At 41.7% G+C, this 20512-nt stretch overlaps 1 protein-coding gene across 2 annotated transcripts in view; it reads left to right on the top strand.

Moving 5' to 3' along the window:
• NCOA2 (nuclear receptor coactivator 2) overlaps positions 1 to 20512 on the top strand; it is a 271933-nt gene that overhangs the window by 10655 nt on the left and 240766 nt on the right. Inside the window, exon 2 of one of the 2 annotated variants that reach the window (XM_074987101.1) lies at positions 16628 to 16709. The exons of the other annotated variant lie outside the window; for it this stretch is intronic. The gene's annotated coding sequence lies outside the window, so the exon portion shown is untranslated. The remainder of the gene's footprint in view (positions 1 to 16627; positions 16710 to 20512) is intronic. 2 annotated transcript variants of the gene reach the window in all.

A 20512-nucleotide genomic window follows, 5' to 3' on the forward strand; every position in this document is an offset into this window, starting at 1 on the left:
GTTTAACAGTAGATAAAACAATTACCAGAACATGTGCTGTGCATGAAAGCAATGTTTTTAGTAGATGTAAAGAATATCTTGGCAAATGATAAAATGGAGCACAGTGTAGGTAATAGATGTTTCGGATTTGTTTCCCCACTAGCTGTATTTTATAGCTGTCTACTCATTTCACTACAGTTAATGGTTTGTCAGCACTATTTCCATTTCACAAACACACCCTATATTTATAAATCAGAAGTTTAGCTGGTTACAGTCATATTAGGCAGAAATGTGACATGTAAAATAATGTCTTGTAGTTTGATAAATTTGGGATGTGGGATTAAAAATGTAGGCTTTTAGTTGTTGTGTCCATTTTCCAGTAGTCTTGAGCAGCTTTTGCATGGTCAGAAAGAATTAATTAATTGGAGGAAGTTAATCATTTATGGAGCAATGGCCGGATCGTTGCAGATACTTACTATCCAATGTTGTTACTTCCCTGAGTATTCTCACTGAAGTAATTTTGATGGTTGTTAAATTATTGTGAGATAGTGGAAAGTTTGAAAAATAGCTACTGAATATGTACAGGTGCCAGCCTGTATATATATTTTTTCACAACTATGAATTTTTTTAATGTGCCATTAAAGTTAGGACTTAAAAAAAAATGTCATTTGAAAAAGTTTTGTTAGTCATATTGACACAGATTTCTTTGAAAAATGCATGGTTGCTTTTTGAAGCTTAAAATAATGTAAATGTCTGAAACCACTTAACATTACACCATTTTTTTCTTTTAGAAATAAAATCATACAACTGCATGACAGTCTTGCATTTCCTTAAATGATTTCTACAACAGCATCTTTTATTAGTATAATCACTAGCTGATCTGTTGCTTTATTTTGGCAGTTTGGAGTGTGAGAAAATTTTACTGTTTCTTAAATATACTCAGTTTTTGTTCTGGAAAGTCTTTTTAATATGTATTTTTAGATTAAAAACATAACTTCTGCGATGCCTAATTATATTTTTGTATATTAACTTGTTCTCTAGAATACTTTATATTGTATAAAATAGTATTCCAGCATATTAAATCTATATAATATACAAATGTAAGACAAAGAGTTTAAAATAATAAATCAAGGGGAAAAATTAAAGATGCTGATTTATTCATAAGGCCTGCATAGTACAAATGACATGATCCTCTATTAGGGAATCTTAGAACGTAGTGTGAATTTACATTTCTTATGAGCTGCAATTTATGTATTTAGTATTTGCATATTCGTTAGGCGAAGGAATGGCAGGAAGACTCTGAAGTTCAGGCCTGATGGTATAGAAACTATGGGATTTCACCTCTTAGGGTTACAATATCTAGGTGCATGTGGTTAGACAAAGAACAGTGTGAATCCTGAAGTAAGAAATGTACACTGTGCACCACGCTGAAAATTTTAAGGCCCACATAGAGACTTTTTCACCTTTAAGTTGCTGGATAGAACACATGCCTGTGTGTCGATGACTGAAATAAATTATTTTGATAGTTTTTTGAGTGTGAAACATTGCTCTTGGTGGGGTTTCTAGTGGGAATATCACAGCTGACGCTGGACGACTAGTACAGTGGGGAAGTCAATTATTGAAAGAATGTTTATGGAGACTGGAATATTTCCTTTCCTGTTGGAATTAAGACACGTGTTATGGTAGCACTCATGTCTGAACATGCTGTATTTCTGCCATGTGTGAATATGGGATGTAGCTGTTTAGTGCTGTCAATATGGCACCATTAATGTGCACAATATATTAAATTTAAAAACTCTCACAAAAGCAGGTTTGTGTGTCAGTTATCTATAGCCTACTAATGATTTTGGAGATACTTGTTTTTACATCAGATGCTCTCAGAGGGAACCATGCCTGCAGCAGTTAAGTTTAATGATGCGTTTTTCCACTAACTTTTTGTTACGGATGTTTTCGTAAACTTAGTGTTTCATCATAATGACAGTGGCATGATGAGGTAAAAGTGGGCCTATGAAGAGAAAAGCTCTCTAAAATGTTTTAAGTGGATGTGTTCTTAGTACTTATGAAAGTGAGACACTGAAAATACTGGCTAGTTTATCTGGAGACACCCGAAAGCTAGTCTACGTAATTCTGCATCAATAGTTAATTTTTGCCCTGTAACACTTCTATTATTCCTGTCTTTGGGTCTCTGAAAAGAAATTTCCAGACATTTTGACTGACTACTTATCGTACAGACATGTTCACAAATATGTGCATGTAGATCATCAAAATCATTTTACTTGTTACACTTAATACACAAAATGGGATGTGTGCGTCTTTAGAGACGAAAGGCTAGTTCACCTGCTCTCTTCCTATCAGAGTCTCCAGCACAAATACTCTGGCAAGGAAAAACTTATGGAAATGTTATAGGTAGATAGACTTTTATTTATTTTGGGACTTTGAAAGTATTCTCCAGTATGAATATTATCTTTAACTTGTCCCCCCCACCCCTGTTTTTTTCCTGTTCTTGAAACTATTACAATCAGGACTGTAGTATTTTTAGCGTCAAATTTTTTGTTTAATTTTTTATTTATTTATATTTTTAATGCCAAAATGTTAGGATTTTTGGAGGGTTGACCTATTGAATTTTTAATTACTGTAAAGGTACTATAGTTCTAATAACACAGTTTTGCTTTAAAAGGAGTTTTCTTTTTTTTGTAGTTATGCATATGTGTGCTGGTATTTGCAATGCAAATATGTTCTCACAATTTGTTTTGAGGGTTGCTTTGATGTAAAGAAGTAGAGAATTTGCAATCACGGTTGAAATATTCATTTACTTTGCCTTCAGTTCTACTGTTTGGTATTCTTTTGATTATTGAATTATATTTTTGTTATACCTATTAATATTTTATTGACTTTTCTTGAAGTAAAGATACATAAAATTTGGTAAACTAGAGAATTCTTTTAACTTGGAGGAGAAGGGGCACATAAATGATATTTTGCCTTTGGTGCAAAAATGCCTAGTTATGGCTCTTGTTTCTGTTAGTACTCACATTGCAAGAGTGTGTAGAGTAAATCTATATAGTTATAGATAGGAATATTTAATTCAATTTGCTTGCCCAGTCATGATGGCTGACTCTTCTGCATGCACCGCTGAGAGGGATAGTCATTCACTGTCTTGTTCCCAAATAAGCAGTAGTACATAAAAGTTTATTAATTGCTTAACTACTAATTCACATCCTATAGACATTGGGGAGAAATGCACGTTCAACAGTGCCATATGTATCTGGTATGTAATGGTATTCCATTGTGTTTGAAGCTTGAGAGGAAGGTTGTTCAAAATAGTAAAGCATAATACAGTAAAATTTCTTTAATCTGGCACGTCTGATTCTGAACAGGTGCCGGATTACCAAATTTTCCAGACAATTGGATGTCACCATAACCCCCACGCCCTAGTTCAAACCCTGCTGTCACGACCCGTCACGACCCACCACGCCTGTGCCCAGCAGCGGCCCTCCACTCCTGCACGTCCCCAGCTGCTTCTCTAACCCATGCTCCTGCAGTTTCTGCACCTCCCCTGCACTCCCTGGCTCCAGCCCCTGTATGCCCTGGCTCAACTCCAACCCTGCTCCCCCCCCCTCCCCCCTGCAACACCATCCCTAACATACCAGGCTTAACCCCTCCCTACCTTCCTCCCATGGCCCCAACCCACCACCCAAGCCCCCCCCCCCCCCCCCCCGAATTACGTGAATTTCAAAACAAAAAGCAGTCGAATAGCACTTTAAATACAAGCAAAATAGTTTATTAGGTGAGCTTTCGTGGGACAGACCCACTTCTTCAGACCATTGCCAGACCAGGTCTGGCAATGGTCCGAAGAAGTGGGTCTGTCCCACGAAAGCTCACCTAATAAACTATTTTGCTAGTCTTTAAAGTGCTATTCGACTGCTTTTTGTTTTGATAGTGTATAGGCTAGCACGGCTTCCTCTCTGTGAATTTCAAAGTATGTGTATCCTGGGGGATGCCAGACCATCAGGGTTTCCGGACCATTGGAGGTCGGATTAAAGGAATTTTACTGTATTGACTACTCCTGGGATATATTAGCTATATATTTGTTTTCCTGTTTAGTTTTTAAACCTTTTTCCTTGGGAAGATTAGATAACTGGGACGAGGGACTCAGTAGAACATACCGTTCACCTCTATTTCAGATAAAGGCTTGATTAGTAACTGAAAGTTGACCACTATTCTTAGATAGCTTCTTCCCTGACGATCTTACTATCTGTTCATTTATTAACAGTACCAAGTCTGCCTTTTTCTGTGTCTGTACAGCATCTGGCACTATGGAAGCCTAGTCCAGGACAGGGGCTCCAGGCTGCTTCAGTAGACAAACAATAATAGCAACAAAGGGGCCCCGATCCTGATAGTTGCCTTTAAGAGCTACAGTAATAAAACCAATGAATTCAAATTTGAGAGCTGATGAGTTGCCTGTTGGATATGAGCTGGGTAGTTTCCCTCTGGTTTTCTTGGGAAAAGTGCCTCTATCCCAAGAACTATCATCCTAGTTGGCACTGGTGTCTTTGGCAATTTAGTACTAAGTCAGTGGATGAGAGAGAAGTTGAGCGCATCTGCACCCTCTGTGGAATCTTCTCTCGTACAACCCATGGCACAGTTAAGACACATTGGGAGAGTGTTAGTGAGAATATGTTCGTACAGTATGTCTCCATGCCTGTCTGACACTTTTCATTAAAATTAGTTATGTATTTTTTCATTTATCTTGAATGCATGAATTACATCTCTATATTTGAGCACAAGGCCAGTCACCAAATTCTGCAGAATTTAAGCTTTTTTTTTTTTTTTTTTTTGTTTTTTTTTAAAAGTAATGTCTAGTAGTGACCATAATCTTCCCACGGTGAACCTGTTATATGCCGTTAGTCTTCACACAGTTCCAGTGCCTCTCTCCTAGCTTTGCAAAGTGGAACAGGTTGAATTTAATCAATTTTAGTGTCATAAAATTCTGAATTTTATTTGGAACCGTGTGCCCTACAATGAAGTCATTAAGAATGAGGTTAATTTCACTTTTCTATGAACAGCGGCAGAAGGTGGCTATGAATCGACTCAAAGGAGAAGAGAACCCAAACATTAGCTTTGGCAAAGGAGAGCAGTAGAGAACACTCCCTTGTATGCTACTAGCCCCAGCTTTGTAACCCCCCCCATCTTGTAACAACTAGGAGGCTGGTAAGAGAGTTGAAAGAGCAGACCTGATCTCCTACAGAAATCAGGAGACTGACTGGTGGTAGTGTTCGGAGGAAGATGGAGAACACCACTTTCTCTACCTACGCCAACCCTCTGGCTACCGAGAGAAACTTCAGATGGGAACACAAGATGAAAAATGAATTTCCCAGTTAGATTCTAGGGACAGCATCCAGCACTCTTTTTGTCTCCTTTCTTAGTGGTTGAGGACTGGAGCTCTACTTCTTTATTGGGGCTGTAGTTGTGGACCTGGACCACCTTTGTTAGGGACTGATTAAACTTTGCTATCTGCTTCTGTATTGCAGATGTCTCATAATATTGTTAAAATGGTTAAAGCTTAAAATAGTCTTACCTTCTCTCCAATTTTCTGAACCACCTATATTCCCATTAGTTGTATTAGCAGTCATTAGAAAATGAGTTTCAAGTAATTAAACCAAACTTATTACTCAAGCAGAAATGAAGACAAAGTTAAAGTACCTCATTTTTACATCCTTTACTACCAACATGCTGGAGTGGAAACGTATGTATCTGAAACATCTACCAAATTAATGGCTGTGCATGTAAACGTTGTCTAGATTGTCATGTATTCCTTGGTGATACATTCCTAAGTGTTATGCTATTCTTAGAAGCTAAGAAGCTTAAACAGAATTTATTTTTAAAAGGTATGTAAGTGAATAGGACTATCATCAAGAATGCAATTCTTCCTAAGCTTCAAATACCATTTTCCTCAAAGCATATTTTTGTGTTGGTTGTTTTAGGGGGAATGGGGTGGAGCCTTACATAAGATAGTGATGAGCAGTTTTAATTCATACCCCTGTTTTTTCTTGTCAGTCAGAATGAGTAGGGTAGTACTGGTATAAATTCTTCCTTTAGTAGTTTGGTATCTACAAATGCCGTCTGGCCCTCCGATAGTATGTGTGCATAAAGAGTACATCGGGGGCGGGAAATAATTTTTGATCGTGGGCCACTCCAAGATTTTGGCAAGTGATCAAGGACTGCACTTTTTGGTGGAGGTTTGTTGCAGAAGAGAGCTCAAGGGAGGGGACTGGGGTACAGGTGAGGGTGTGTGCTTTCTAAGAGGGAGTTGGGTGAAGGAGGGGTGTGTGTTTTGGATCATGGATTGGGGTGTAGGGTCTGGGGATTATGTCTGCAGGAGAGGATTCTGACTGGTGGGGATACAAGGGTGTGGGAGGGAGTTGTGATGCAGTGACTGAAGCAGACTCTGGCCCATAGGTGCTTATCTGAGCAGCTCCTGGCTAGAGCAGACTCAGATAATCTTCCCAGCCTGCCAGCAGCCCCAGCCCACTGGCTGTTTCTTGTGGTTTCTGTGCTGGTGGGGGAGGATGCCTGCCAATGTAAGCTGAAAAATTGTACTGCACTGTCTGTGCTCCTGGAAGAAATCATTCAACTCCTATTGGCCAGTTTCTGGCCAACAGCAGCTGAGAGATTTTGCTGAGGGCTGGGGCAGCGCATGAAATTGGACAATGGGAACTGAGATATTTTGCTGGGTGTGGGGGCAGTACTCCAAGCTCCTCCTCATCTGCAGCCATAGGGCCAGACACGGGCCAAGTTAAAAGGCTTGGGGGGGTGGGGTGTCAGCTTCTGCCTGTGGGGTGTGTCTTGCCCACACCTGGGTTACATGGAAGGTAAAGTGAAGTTAATAAAAGGAAGTTGTTTCGAGGGGTGTTGCTCTTGTCCGTTCCATTGTAGGTGTGTGTGCTCCCCACATGCACAAGTGTTGGAAGCCTTTCTCTTAGTTGGGGGTGACATCTGTCCAGGACAGGCAGTAGCAGGAGAGGGAGCCAGGGGCTCTGCCATAATGGTAAGGCAGAGTATAGTGGGGGCTAGGGTAATGTGTTTTGTCCCCCTGCCCCACGTAAGACTTTAAGGGGGGGAGCCAGTGTCCCAGTGGTGCTGGGCAACCCCTCTATGGGGCAGCTGCCCCAGCAACCCGGGATACCACTGCAGGGAGGCAGCTCAGTCTCCACCACAGGACAGCTTCCCATGTTGTTGCCTCTCCTTGCCCCCCCATGGGGCAGGTGCCCCCACATCTAGGGAGCCCCTGCAGCTGGGGAGTTCTCCTGCAGAGCGGCAGCATTGTTGCTGGTACCCCAAGGCAGGGGGCAGCCACTCTCTGCAGCTGGGGAAGCCCCTCCCCACCTCCAGCGAGGCAGCATCCCCATTGCCCACACTTGGAGGCATGGTGCAGCTGGGGAGGTCCCCTGCAGGGCGGCAGCCCCCATTCCCAGTGCCCGGAGCCCCATTCCCAGTGCCCTCTTCTGCAGGACAAATGGGGAGCTCCCCCATGGGGTGGCAGCTCCATTCTGACACCCCATGGCATGGGGCAGCCAGGGAGCTGCAGTTGCTTGGCAGACGCAGCTGGGGAGCTGCCTGGCCGCCCATCCCATATTTGTCTTAAGGAAATATGGGCACCGTATCCTTGGTGGTTTTTGTAGGGGTCTGGCTCTGGTGCTGTGCAGAGTGGTGCATGTGTGCACCAGTATAAGGGGTGCTGCAGGCTGCCTTCTCTCTTGTGCCAGAGGGGAAAGGAGGTGGGTCATGGAATGAACATGGGAGGTGGGTGAAGCTGCTGCTTGGGGAGGAAAGCTCCCCAGCCTATGGTCATGCCCTTTCTGTATCCCTCTTCTCTGTGCTCTTGCATTTCAGCCAAATTCCTGAACCCAAATGTTGCAAATGACATTTGAAAAAAACAAAACACTCTCCTAAAATTTCTTTATAAAGAACATAGTGCATGTTTTCCACTGCATGCCAGAGTGTGCAGACTGGACATGCAGAAAGCATCTAATTAAACTCACTAAAATTGAGAATAAAAAATGTCAATCCCAGGTTTTTTTTATATTCCCTGAAGTTTGTCAGAGATGTATTTGCAAAAGGTTTGTAGTGAGTCTGCTGTCAGTTGTCCTGCTGAATACAGCATTGAATATCATAGAATACATGATGTAGTTTCTTCATCAGTATTTCTAAGCTGATTTTATGTTTTGAATATACTGTTAAACCTTCATAAAGTAATCATTTCAGATTACTGCATATTCAAACTTCCTGAAACAAAGACCATATTATAAATTAATCAGAGTGGTTTGGTGTGTTCATAACAAAATTAATTGCTTTTAGAAAATTTTGTGTGATAACAAGGTATGTTTATGAAATGTTGTAGTTTGTTAAAAATATGTTTCCAAAGATTTTTGGAATAAAAAGGATTTTATATTTTAGTAAGCTACTGATTTTGGTAGGGGGTTATCTTAAAACTAGTACATCAAATACAAAGAAGTCCCAGCTTGAAAAAGTTCTGGCTGGTATGATTTAGATAGGGTTGATCCTGCTTTGGACAGGGGGCTAGACTCAGTGACCTCCTAAGGTCCCTTGCAACCCCAAGATTCTGTTATTCTAAGAAGTTAAAGGGATACTCATTTGTTGAGCTATCTGGAAGAAAGGGAATATTGTCCCTTTAAGGTATTTCTTCAGCTGTGGGTGAAAGGAGAGTAGGGATGGATAGAAAGGACAGGAGGTCTTTGGAAGCAAGTTTCTGTGCTATAGTAATTTAAAAGTGTATTTTAGATATCGGTGGTCTTTTGAAGACTTTATTTAAATAACTACAGGTCTGAAGATCCAAGCATTTAAGGCTAATGCTGAACACTCAGATTAGCCATTTAGGTGCACATACACAGATTTATTAGATGTGATTTTTTTTTCTCATTTTCAGTAACAAACTAATAACATTTTCTTTAAATATTTCAAACTAAGGTCCTGTAGATGTAGTAATGCACAACTGTTTTGTCAGTAAATTCAGGCTTCATATATGCCTGTTAAATGGTTTCATTATCACTTAATGGCTCTTTTACTGGTTCAATGTTATGCTAATAGGTCTGGCAATCTGTCAGGCTTTTCACTTTTAAGTTGATAGTTCCACTTCAGGGGAAGAGTCACCAGTCTGCAAGCTGCAATAATCTGTTGTGGGAGCCTTCAGAACCCATCAGAATAGGGGTAGGAAGAGGAAAGTGGTTGAGTACTAAGACCCAAGGAAGGCATTTCCCCCTTCTTGCCACTTATACCTGCCCTCTTAGAATGAACATGAGCAACACCTCTTAAAGAACTATTGTTATGAAAGGTAAGTCTCTTTTTCCTTTTTGAGTGGTTGCTCATGTCCATTCCATTGTAGGCAACTCCCAAGCAGTACCGTTGCAGATGAGAAGTTCATTGGTGTGCCAGTGGCAGATCTGTGTTGCAATATCCAGCTTTGTCTCTGGCCTGCTGAGTGATGGCATAGCGTTTCATGTGCCTGTATATCAAAGACTATGTTGCAGCAATGGGTATGTCTTGGATAGGTACATGCACCATGAAGGTAGTCCAAAGACCTCCCTAAGCAATAGATGAATAAGGCTCCAGTATTGTTGGAAGTACGGCCCACATTAGCTCCTCATAAGTGTAGGTGGTGATTCAATTCAGAACCCTGTGAGAGGACACAGGAAGGCCCTTCATCTTGCCAGCTGTCATGATAAAGAGCTGGATCTTGGTGCACTCCATGTAGAAAGCCCTGGCTGACATCTACAAAGCTCAGCCATCTCTCCTCAGTGGTCATATAAGGCTGTGGACAGAATATCAGAAAGAAGATACCGTGGTTGGCATGCAAATGTGATACACTTTTACCAGAATGGCCAGATGAGGCTGCAGCTGGATCATGTCTGCGTAGAATACTGTGTATGGGGACTCAAAAGTGAGGATTTAACTTTGGAGGTGCATCTTGCCAAGGTGATAGCTGCAAGAAATTCAATCTTCCATGACAAATGGGAAAGGGAACAAGAAAGCATAGGCTCAAAGAGTGAACCCATGAACCTGGAGAGGACCAGGTTGTAGTCACATTGAGGAGGCAGGTCCTGGATCACTGGCAAGAGTCGTCTAAGGCCTTTCAGGAACCTGATCGAGGATGGAAGGCTGATATTGTTACCAGGGGCACTTGATCAAAGGAAAGACAAAACACTGGTGCTTTATAGGAAGCCGGTAATCCAGGATTGAATGAAGAGATGACTGCGTCGGGGAGAGATTCTGCTGTGATGCCAAACAAGAGAAATGCTTCCACTTTGCCAGGTAAGCTGCTCTATTGGAGGGCTTCCCATTCCACAAGAGAACCTGCTGTAGGTGACCAGGGCAGGTTTATTGCTCTGAATTCAGCCACACAGCATCCAAGCTGGGAGATGGAGAGAGGCAAGGTTCAAGTGCAGGAGCTGACTGTGATCTTATGAGAATAGGTCCAGGTGGCTGGGAAGTGCTGAGGGGTCTGCTGCAGCCAGATTCACAAGTGTGCTGAACCAATGCTGCTGAGGCTGAACTGGGGCAATCATAATGACCCCAGAAGGCAAGGCATGGTCCTTTCTCCCTCTTAAGTTTTTGGGGGGACTTTGCTGATAAGCAGAATTGTGGGGGAAGGTGTACACCAGTTTTCCTGACAAACACTGGAGAAAAGTATCTGATAGTGAGCCTCTGCCAAAGTATTGCGGGGGCGGGGGGGGGGGGGACACAACTCATGACATTTTAACAACTATATGGAACAAATTTGCTACTAGACACAGTAAAGACAGGAAAGCCTTCAAAAATAAGGAAACGTTTCATTGCCATCACTGGTGACAAGAAGGAACTGAGGAAGAGGGAACCAGGAATGCCTTTTATACTGGCCCGTATGTGCACCACTCCAGAGGATGTCGGAGTCGATTCCGTATGTGTGAAACTGATGGGAAAAACTTCCAGCACTGGTGGCAAGCACACGCACCTGTGATGGAATGGACGCGAGCCAAATGTATACCCCAAATAAAAAAACACAGTAAGAGACCTAACAAAGAACCACCATGGCTAAACAGCCATGTTAAAAAGGCAGTGAGAGAGAAAAGGGCAGCTTTTAAAAAGTGGAAGTCAAATCCTAGTGAGGAAAATAGAAAGGAACATAAACACTCCCAAATTAAGTGTCATAATGTAGTAAGAAAAGCCAAAAAAGATTTTGAGGAACAGCCAGCCAAAAATTCAAAAAATGATAGTAAAATGTTTTTTAAATACATTAGAAGCAGGAAGCCCGCTAAAAAAGCAGTGGGGCCCTTGGACGATAAAGATATAAAAGGAGCGATCAAGGAAGACAGTGCCATTGCGGAGCGATTTAAATGATTTCTTTGCTTCAGTCTTCACGGCTGAGGATGTTACAGAGGTTCCTAAATCTGAGCCAGCCTTTTTAGGTGACAAATCCTGAGGAACTCACTCAGATTGAAGTGACATTAGAGGAAGTTTTGGAGTTAATTGATAAGCTGAATAGTAACAAGTCTCCAGGACCAGACGGTATTCACCCAAGGGTTCTGAAAGAACTCAAATGTGAAATTGCGGAGTTATTAACAGTGGTTTGTAACCTATCCTTTAAATCCACTTTGGTACCAAATGACTGGAAGACGGCCAATATAACCCCAATATTTAAAAAAGGCTCTAGAGAAGACCATGGCAATTATAGACCGATAAGTTTAACATCAGTACCAGGCAAATTAGTAGAAACACTAGTAAAGAATAAAATTGCAAGGCACGTAGAAGAGCACGAATTGTTGGGCAAAAGTCAGCATGGTTTCTGCAGAGGGAAGTCGTGTCTAACTAATCTATTAGAATTCTTTGAAGGGGTTAATAAACATGCGGACAAGGGGCACCCAGTGGACATAATATACCTAGATTTCCAGAAAGCCTTTGACACGGTCCCACACCAAAGGCTTTTATGTAAATTAGGTGGTCATGGGATAGGAGGAAAGATCCTTTCATGGATCGGGAATTGGTTAAAAGACAGAAAACAAAGGGTGGGAATAAATGGTAAATTTTCACAATGGAGGGGGGTAACTAGTGGTGTTCCCCAGGGGTCAGTCCTGGGACCGATCCTGTTCAACTTGTTCATCAATGATCTAGAAAATGAGGTAAGCAGTGAGGTGGCAAAGTTTGCAGATGACACCAAGTTGTTCAGGACAGTCAAAACCAAAAGGGATTGTGAAGAACTACAAAAAGATCTCAGCAAACTGAGTGATTGGGCAGCAAAATGGCAAATGAAATTTAATGTGGGTAAGTGTAAGGTAATGCATGTTGGAAAAAATAACCCAAATTACACGTACTACATGATGGGGTCAAATTTAGCTACGACAGATCAGGAAAGGGATCTTGGAGTTATAGTGGATAGTTCTCTGAAGACATTCACGCAGTGTGCAGCGGCATTTAGTAAGGCAAATAGGATGTTAGGAATTATTAAAAAAGGGATCGATAATAAGACAAAAGATATCATACTTCCCCTATATAAAACTATGGTACGCCCACATCTTGAGTACTGTGTGCAGATGTGGTCTCCTCACCTCAAAAAAGATATATTGGCATTAGAAAAGGTTCAGAAAAGGGTGACTAAGATGATTAGGGGCTTGGAATGGGTCCCATATGGGGAGAGGCTAGAGAGACTGGGACTTTTCAGTTTGGAACAGAGGCGATTGAGGGGTGATATGATAGAGGTATATAAAATCATGAATGGTGTGGAGAAAGTGAATATAGAAAAATTATTTACCTTTTCCCATAATACAAGAACTAGGGGACACCAAATGAAATTGATGGGTAGTAGGTTGAAAGCTAATAAAAGGAAATTTTTCTTCACACAGCGCACAGTCAACCTGTGGAACTCCTTGCCCGAGGAGGCTGTGAAGGCCAGGACTCTATTAGGGTTTAAAAAAGAGCTTGATAAATTTTTGCAGGTTAGGTCCATAAATGGCTATTAGCCAGGGATAAAGTATGGTGCCCTAGCCTTCAGAACAAGGGCAGGAGATGGATGGCAGGTGATAAATCACTTGATCATTGTCTTCTGTTCTCCTTCTCTGGGGCACCTGGCATTGGCCACCGTCGGCAGATGGGATGCTGGGCTGGATGGACCTTTGGTCTGACCCAGTATGGCCATTCTTATGTTCTTATGAGCAAGCACTCGAAGAAGGATATTGCACTTCCTGAAAACATGGGTATTGCTTCGGTATAAAAATGCTTGTTTTCTGTTCTCCGGGAACGTAACTGCTGCTCTGAATGCATGTTTTTCATTTGTTGAAAACATGAAAACACTCCCATCACTCATGCCAGAAATGTTTGCTTTACAGTAGAATTTAAAGAGGAGAATAACTGTGTTTACTAAACGTGCATATAATTTTCATGAAGTTTGTTTTCTATTATGGAGTCCAAGGCTTTTTTAGAATAGCAGTTCCTATTTTTAGAGACTTGAACACTAATTTTGGTTAAAAAGTGAATCAGACCAACTAATTAAAAAAAGTAGCTGTCATGGAGATTTTCTACACTTATTTGGCAAATTCTGCTTTAGCAGAATTCTACTAGCAGATGTACTTTGCTTGGCTCTCTAACCAAAGTGATTTTTTTGGAAATAAATGCTTTTTTCAATGACCATATTTTTTCAAAAATGAAGAAAAATGAGGGTGGAGTGAGGGTTCAGAGGTGAGGAGGGGAAGGGGATGATGGATGGCTTAGGGTGGGCGGGGGTTTGGTTATGCCTGGGCGTAGGGTGGGGGCACAGACGTCAAAGCAGGGCTCTCAGGGCAGGGGGCTGTAAGGGGAGTTATTGAGGGGTTATTGGGGCCACCCATGGCAGTGAGGGTGAGGGTGATGCTGCTACGGCGTCACCTCCTCCCAGGAGGCTGCGGTTGTACTCCCTGTACAGTGACTCCTCCTGGGAGGGAGGGATCCTGGGCTGTGGGCTTCTTGCGTGGAGGCTGGGGCTCTGGCTTCCAGCTGCTCTCCCCCCCAGCCTGCTGTTGCCCTCACAGGCCTGCAGCTTCCCTGAAAGGCCTTTGCTTGGCCACTGCATCCTGAAGCCTACTGGGGGTGGTGGGCAGCACTCTTGCTGGCTGACCTCTCCCCTGTACTGGTCAACTAGGTGGCACTTTGTGGGCTAACCCAGCCTCCGGTGGGGGGGCTCTCTCATCCTGCAGCCCACTTGGTGGGTTGCTCAAGGGCCTGGACAGGCTCTGGGGGCCACCCCCCACCTCAGGTGCCCACTGTGACTTAGACTGTCTGGGGAGCAGCCAGGCTCATGGGCTGCTCCTCTGCAGCTGCCCCCTGCAGTGTGCAGGCTGTCTGGGGAGGGGCCAGGCTCTGGGGGGGCCTATTCCCCCTTCAGCTATGCCTGCCCCGCCTCACAGACTACAAGATGTCCAGGGAGGGGCCAGGCTCCAGGGACCATCCCCTGTGACCTGCAGGCTGTTTGGGAGGGGAGAAGCCAGGCTCTGGGGGCTGCCTCCCCCAGCAGCTCTTCCACAGCCTGCGGGCCATCCAGGTAGGGCTAAGTTCCAGGGGCTGCCCCTGGCCTCCATCTCCCACCCCGTGGCCTGCAAGCTGTCTGAGGGCTGCCCTCTCCAGCTGGTCCTCCTGCAGTCTGCAGGCTAGCTGTGGGGAGCTACCCCCTCTCCATTTGCCTCCTGTGGCCTGCAGGCTGTTTGGGGAACAGCCAGGCTCCTGGGCTGCTCCTCTTCAGCTTCCCCCTGCGGTGTGCAGGCGCTCTGGGGGCTGCCCCCCTCTCCAGCTGTGCCCACCCCCCAGCATCTACTTCTGTGGCCAGCAGGCTGCCTGGAGGCTGCCCCCTCTCCAACAGCCCCTTTGCAGCCTTTAGACTCTCCATGGTGGGAGAGTGGGGCAGGCTCTGGGTTTGGAACAGGGAATTTACTTAGGTGGTGATTGAGGTAGGCAAGATGGCAGAGCTCCAGCCCTGTTGGCCTCTCTTGGTGCTGCAGCTGCCCGCAGTGGCCATTATCAGTATCGTGTCCCTCAGATCTGTGTCCCCATTTTTTGCCTCTCTTTTCCTTGTGCCCTTTCTCTTTCCATGTTCTGGGAAATCCTGGGATTTCAGGCACTTCCCACTTCGCAGACACAACCAAACCGTAGCTTTGGTTTAAGTTTATGTCAGAGGTCAGCCATCAAAATAGCAAGAAGAGCTAGTTCTTTTCCAACTCAAGAGTGCGTGTGAATACGAGAGGGTCCTTAATAAATCATGTCAAACCATACTTTTTTAACCCCTGTTTTAAGAACAGTGAACATAGTGATTTGTAATGCGATACAATGCAGGACAGTCACAAACTTTTTACATACTTATCAGGGTTGCATTTTTTTTGTTGTCAAATTTCTCATTACAAATGAGACAAAAAGGGAGCCCGAATGAACTTGACAGAAATGTGAAGGATCGGGTCCACTTAGTTTGAAAATCTCTGTTTTCATCTTTGATTATCCTCTTTTTTTGAATCCATTCCAACCTCACCTTAATTACACCAGTTTTATTTTATGTTTAATTTCAGTTTGCATGTTGCCCTTCACAGCAGGAATGCTGCAGATATTTTCCTTTTCAAAATCAAAATTTTGTTAGCAATATGATCAGAACATAGATACCGTATCATTACCCACAGTGCACTGCACATATTTAAGATGGAGTTAGCCAGCATTCTGAGATCACTTTGTTTTCTGTTTAGGTTTGAGTGGCTCATTTTTGGGCTTTTAGCGAAAATAATCAGAAGGTTTTTTTAACTTTGCAATTATACGTTGGAAGCCACAAAGAGGTCCTTAAAGAGCTGCAGGTTGCAGACCACTGAGTTAGAGTAAGAGGAAGCTGCCTACATAATTTTGTGGTTGTAGCTTTTACTGTTTAAGAGGATTTCTTGAACAAACATAGAACTGACACACAGACTGACACACACACTCTCTCTCTAAATATATAGATTGGCTGCTATCACTGGCCGTTTCTACACGTGCCACTTTTTCCAAAAGTGGCATACTAATAAATGGCCCGAAAAAGCTCATGAGGCAGGGATGTAAATTTCCAGCCCCTCATTAGCATACGGTCACATGATTCGGAGTCCATAAGGAGCTCTTCCAGACTCTAAAACACCATGTAGAAGCGCGGCCCTCCAGGGGATCTCCCGGAAGGAAATCCTCCTTCTGGAAATCCCTTCCTGGAAAATTTTCTTTTGGGAGATCCCCAGGGGGCCACACTTCTACATGCTGTTTTGGAGTCTGGAAGAGCTCCTTCCGGACTCCGAATCATGTGACCATATGCTAATGAGTGGCCAGAAATTTACATCCCTGTCTCATTAGCATTTTTGGGCCATTTATTAGCCTGCCGCTTTCGGAAAAAGTGGCATGTGTAGAAACGGCCACTATGATTTGCATGCATTCAGTAGTAATTCTTGTAAAGGGAATGGTGTGTATGTTGAGTAATTTATGTTGTTGCACAGAAATTATATAGTGATCTCTGAACCAGGAACCACACAGCACATGGTTAATGAGCAGTACATTAAGGTAAACATGCTACATTAATGTATTTTCAGTTTCTCTATTCAAAAAGACTAAAACTTCCTTTTCTTACTTTTGTTTATAGCATACTTGAGATGTATCTGAGTACTGAAGCTCACCTACACACACGGTATACACAACTGATTTGACAGCCTCACTGTGTCTTGGTGAGTTATCTATAAACTATATGCATTTAAGTACTGTTGTTACGGTTATAACTCTTCACTAAAGAGAATTTGGTAGTAAAGAAAGGAGTTTTGATCAGAACATGTAGGGCACAGACATAAAAACGCCTGTCTTAAATAACATACAACCAATGTGAGTGAGAAAAGAATTTCAAGGGTTCATTTTGTGAAAATGTTTTTGGTCTGTCTACTCATGTGAGTAAGCACTACTCACAAGAGCATAGGATCAAAGATGTGGTTTTGTGTTTGGGAAAGAAAGTATACAAATATATGCTGAGGCTGCACATGGAGTAATATTTTAAGATTAAATCAAATAAATACTTTTATCGTGGAGCTAATGGACTTTTTCATAAATGTGTATTCTTTCTTATAACAAATGTTGAATTGTAGTGATATAACTATTTGCTTCTACTAATGCTAATAAACTATTTACATTGTGACAGAAACAAATATAACAGTCTAACACCCAGTTTCTCAGGAATGATAGTCTGATGATGGCTTCATCAGACAGTGATGTACCTGTCTACACCCATTCACGAGAAGGGATAATACTTCCCAGAGGTAGTAAAAAGAGACTTCCCATAGATTTTTGTAAACTGGTAATTTTGTGTTTTAAACAAAACATAAAAGCAGAAGATAAAGAGTATATTTTAGTTTAGGCTTGTTTAACATAAGAAAGGTACTACATAATAATGTACAAGGTTCTGGATTTTTTTTTTCTTTTTGTGGGGATTCTCAGGAAAATATATTCCCTTTAATGTTTTGTAGAATGACTTACTATAGAAGACTAATTATAAATGTGCATTTTTTGAGACTTGCACATGTGAGGTATGAAGATAGGTAGTTACACTAAGTAACAGGATTCATGGAAGATAATGTGTTTAGCACTTTGCAAAATGTTGAAAAATTAGAGACTAAAATATGTATCTCTGTTAGGTGTCTCTTCATCTTTTATCGCAATCACATTTTGGAGAGCACAAAGAATTTTCCTCGACCTCTTCTTTTTTCTTTTCCCCCATTGAATGTTTTATCAAAATAAGTCTTAATTCCAAGTCATTCAATGAAAGTGTATAAGGTCTAACCGAATATCAGGCTGTAAATACATCCAGAAGAACAACTAATTTAATCAGTATTTTAAAATGATGAATAAAACGTATGGCTGAATAATGGGCCTGGAAAATTTTTTTTCTTTCTTTTATCACATTCCTTCGTTATATCGACAAAGGCACAGCATATACACTCGTGCAGAAGAAAGCGATCATCATTTGAGGAAAATCTCTGTATGTGTGTACATACCTATTAAAAATTAGATATATTACACTGTGTATTGTCAGTGTTTGGAGCCTAGGAATGCTACAGGGGTCAAGAATAGGACAGCTGAGCACTTGCATCACCAAGGAAGATAACATACATTTACTCAGGCAAATATTGCTCAGTGCCTGCCCTTAGCCTCCAAATTGAGGATGGTGAAAGATTTACCCAACTCAGATCTTGACAGTAAATAGTATTAATTAAATATAGGGCTTGACAATGACAGTGATAACTTGGATCAAGGCCAGTAGATTTTTGCCTGGGTTTTCTGAAATTGAATTCCACTGATCTGTTTATCTGGCAGCTTTACAGTATAGTGAATTAGAGCCACAGACATGTCTGTATGTTAATGTGGTTGAATTTGTATGTATATAATGATGCCACAATGCCCAGGCATTAAACTAGTAGGTACTCAAATAGAAAACTAACTTTATTGGCTAACGCACCAGTTGAATTTCAGATTTATTAGGCTGTCTGGCAAAATGCCATCGCAAATTGATTATTTTATGTGAAAAGTTATGCAACTTCTCTTTAAATAAGCTTTACAATTCTGTCCTTCAGTTAGGTTTTCTGACTGCTGCTGCACATTGAGCAGACATTTTCAAAGAACTAGCCACAGTCCATTTACTTTCTTGAGTGGTAACAGCTAATTTAGACGCTGTTGTTTTGTATGTATAGGTGGGAATATATTTTGGGTGGATGTTATTTTGCATTTATCAATATGGGTTTTCATCTGCCATTTGCTCCATCACCCAGGTTTGTGAGATTCCTGTGCAACTCTTCTCAGTCAGCTTTGAACTTAAGGGTCTTGAGTAATTTAGTATTCTCTGCAAATTTTGTCACCTCATTGTTTACCTCACTTCCCAGATCATGTATGAGTAAGTTGAACAGCCCCAGTACAGATCCCGTAGACAACCTGCTATTTACCTCTCTCTCTGCTGTGAAAATTGACCATTTATTCCTATCTTTTGTTTTCTGTGGTTTTTAACTTTTGAACTATTGCACTATGACAGCTGAGTTTGCTTAAGAGCCTTTGTGATGGACTTTGCCCCGGATAACCCTTTTCTTCATATTTTTTGATCCCCTCAGAGAATTCTAATACTGTGGATTGGTAGAACGTGATTTCCCTTTTACGTTAACAGTGTAGCCTCTTTCCCAGTAAATTGCATTCCTCTGCGTGTCTGATAATTTTGTTATATTCAGTTGTTTCAAACAGTGTGCCTGATACTGAAATTAAGCTTACCTGCCTTTAATTCCCAGGCTTGCCTGCGGAGCCCTTCTTTAAAAAAATTGCTGTTACATTATGTATTCTCCAATCATCTGTTACAGAGTCTGATTTAAGCACTAGGTCACATACTACAGTTAGCAGTTCTGCAATTTCATATTTGAGTTCCCACAGAACTCTTGGTTGAATATAGTCAGGTCCTGGTGATTTATTAACTCTAATTTGTCAGTGTGTTCCAAAATTTCTTCTGACAGTTCCATCAGGGACAGTTCATCATATTTGTCACCTTAAAAGAATTGTGAAGGTTTGGGAATCTTCCTTAGATCCTTTGCAGTGAAGACTGATGCAGAGCATTCATTTAGCTTCTCCCCAGCAGCCTTGTCTTTAAGTGCTCCTTTAATGCCTTGATCATCCAATGGCCACACTGACTATTTAGCAGGTTTCCTGTTTTTGAAGTACTTAAACCAAAATTTGCTGTCCGCTTTTGTGTCTTTTGCTAGTTGCTCTTCAAATTCTCGTTTGGTGTGCCTAATTATGCTTCTGCACTCAGTTTGCCAGAATTTATGCTTTCTATTTTCCTCAGCAGGATTACACTTCCAGTTCTTGAACCATGCCATTTTGCCTTAACAACCTATGTTGTTCTTGTTTTAGCTCTTGTGGCCTTTTTTGGTCCTCCTTCTGATTTTGTTTTTTATGTGGGGTATACATTTCAGTTTGAGCCTTTATTATGATGTGTTTAATTTAGTTTTCATATAGCTTATAGGTGTTTCACTCTTGTGACTATTGCTTTTAGTTTCCATTTAACTAGCTTCCTCCTTCTTGTGGAATTCCCTTTTTAAAAATTAAATATTACCGTAATAGGATTTCTTTGGTATTTCCTTTCCTACAACGTTAAATTTAATAATATGAATTACTGAGTGGTTCAGCTACATTCACCACTTTGACCAGTTCTTGTGCACTTCTTAGGATCAAATCAAGAATTTCCTCTTCTTTTATAGAATCCAAGAGCTGCTCCAAAAAGCAGTCAGTAGGACCTAGAAATTTTATCTCTGCATTGCATCCTGAGGTGACATGTACTCAGTCAGTATGGAGACAATTTAAATTATCAGTTGTGCAAAATTATGGGTAATCTGTTTTTCTGATTTAGTTTAAATTTCTACAATTGTCGGGCTCATGAAGGTCAAACAATTTAATGACCATGTGTTGAGATTCAAAAAGTTAAGCCTGTTACAGTTGTTAAAACAAACGG

This window comes from Carettochelys insculpta, chromosome 2 (genome assembly GCF_033958435.1).
Source record: "Carettochelys insculpta isolate YL-2023 chromosome 2, ASM3395843v1, whole genome shotgun sequence".
In the NCBI taxonomy this organism is placed as follows: Eukaryota; Metazoa; Chordata; order Testudines; family Carettochelyidae; genus Carettochelys; species Carettochelys insculpta.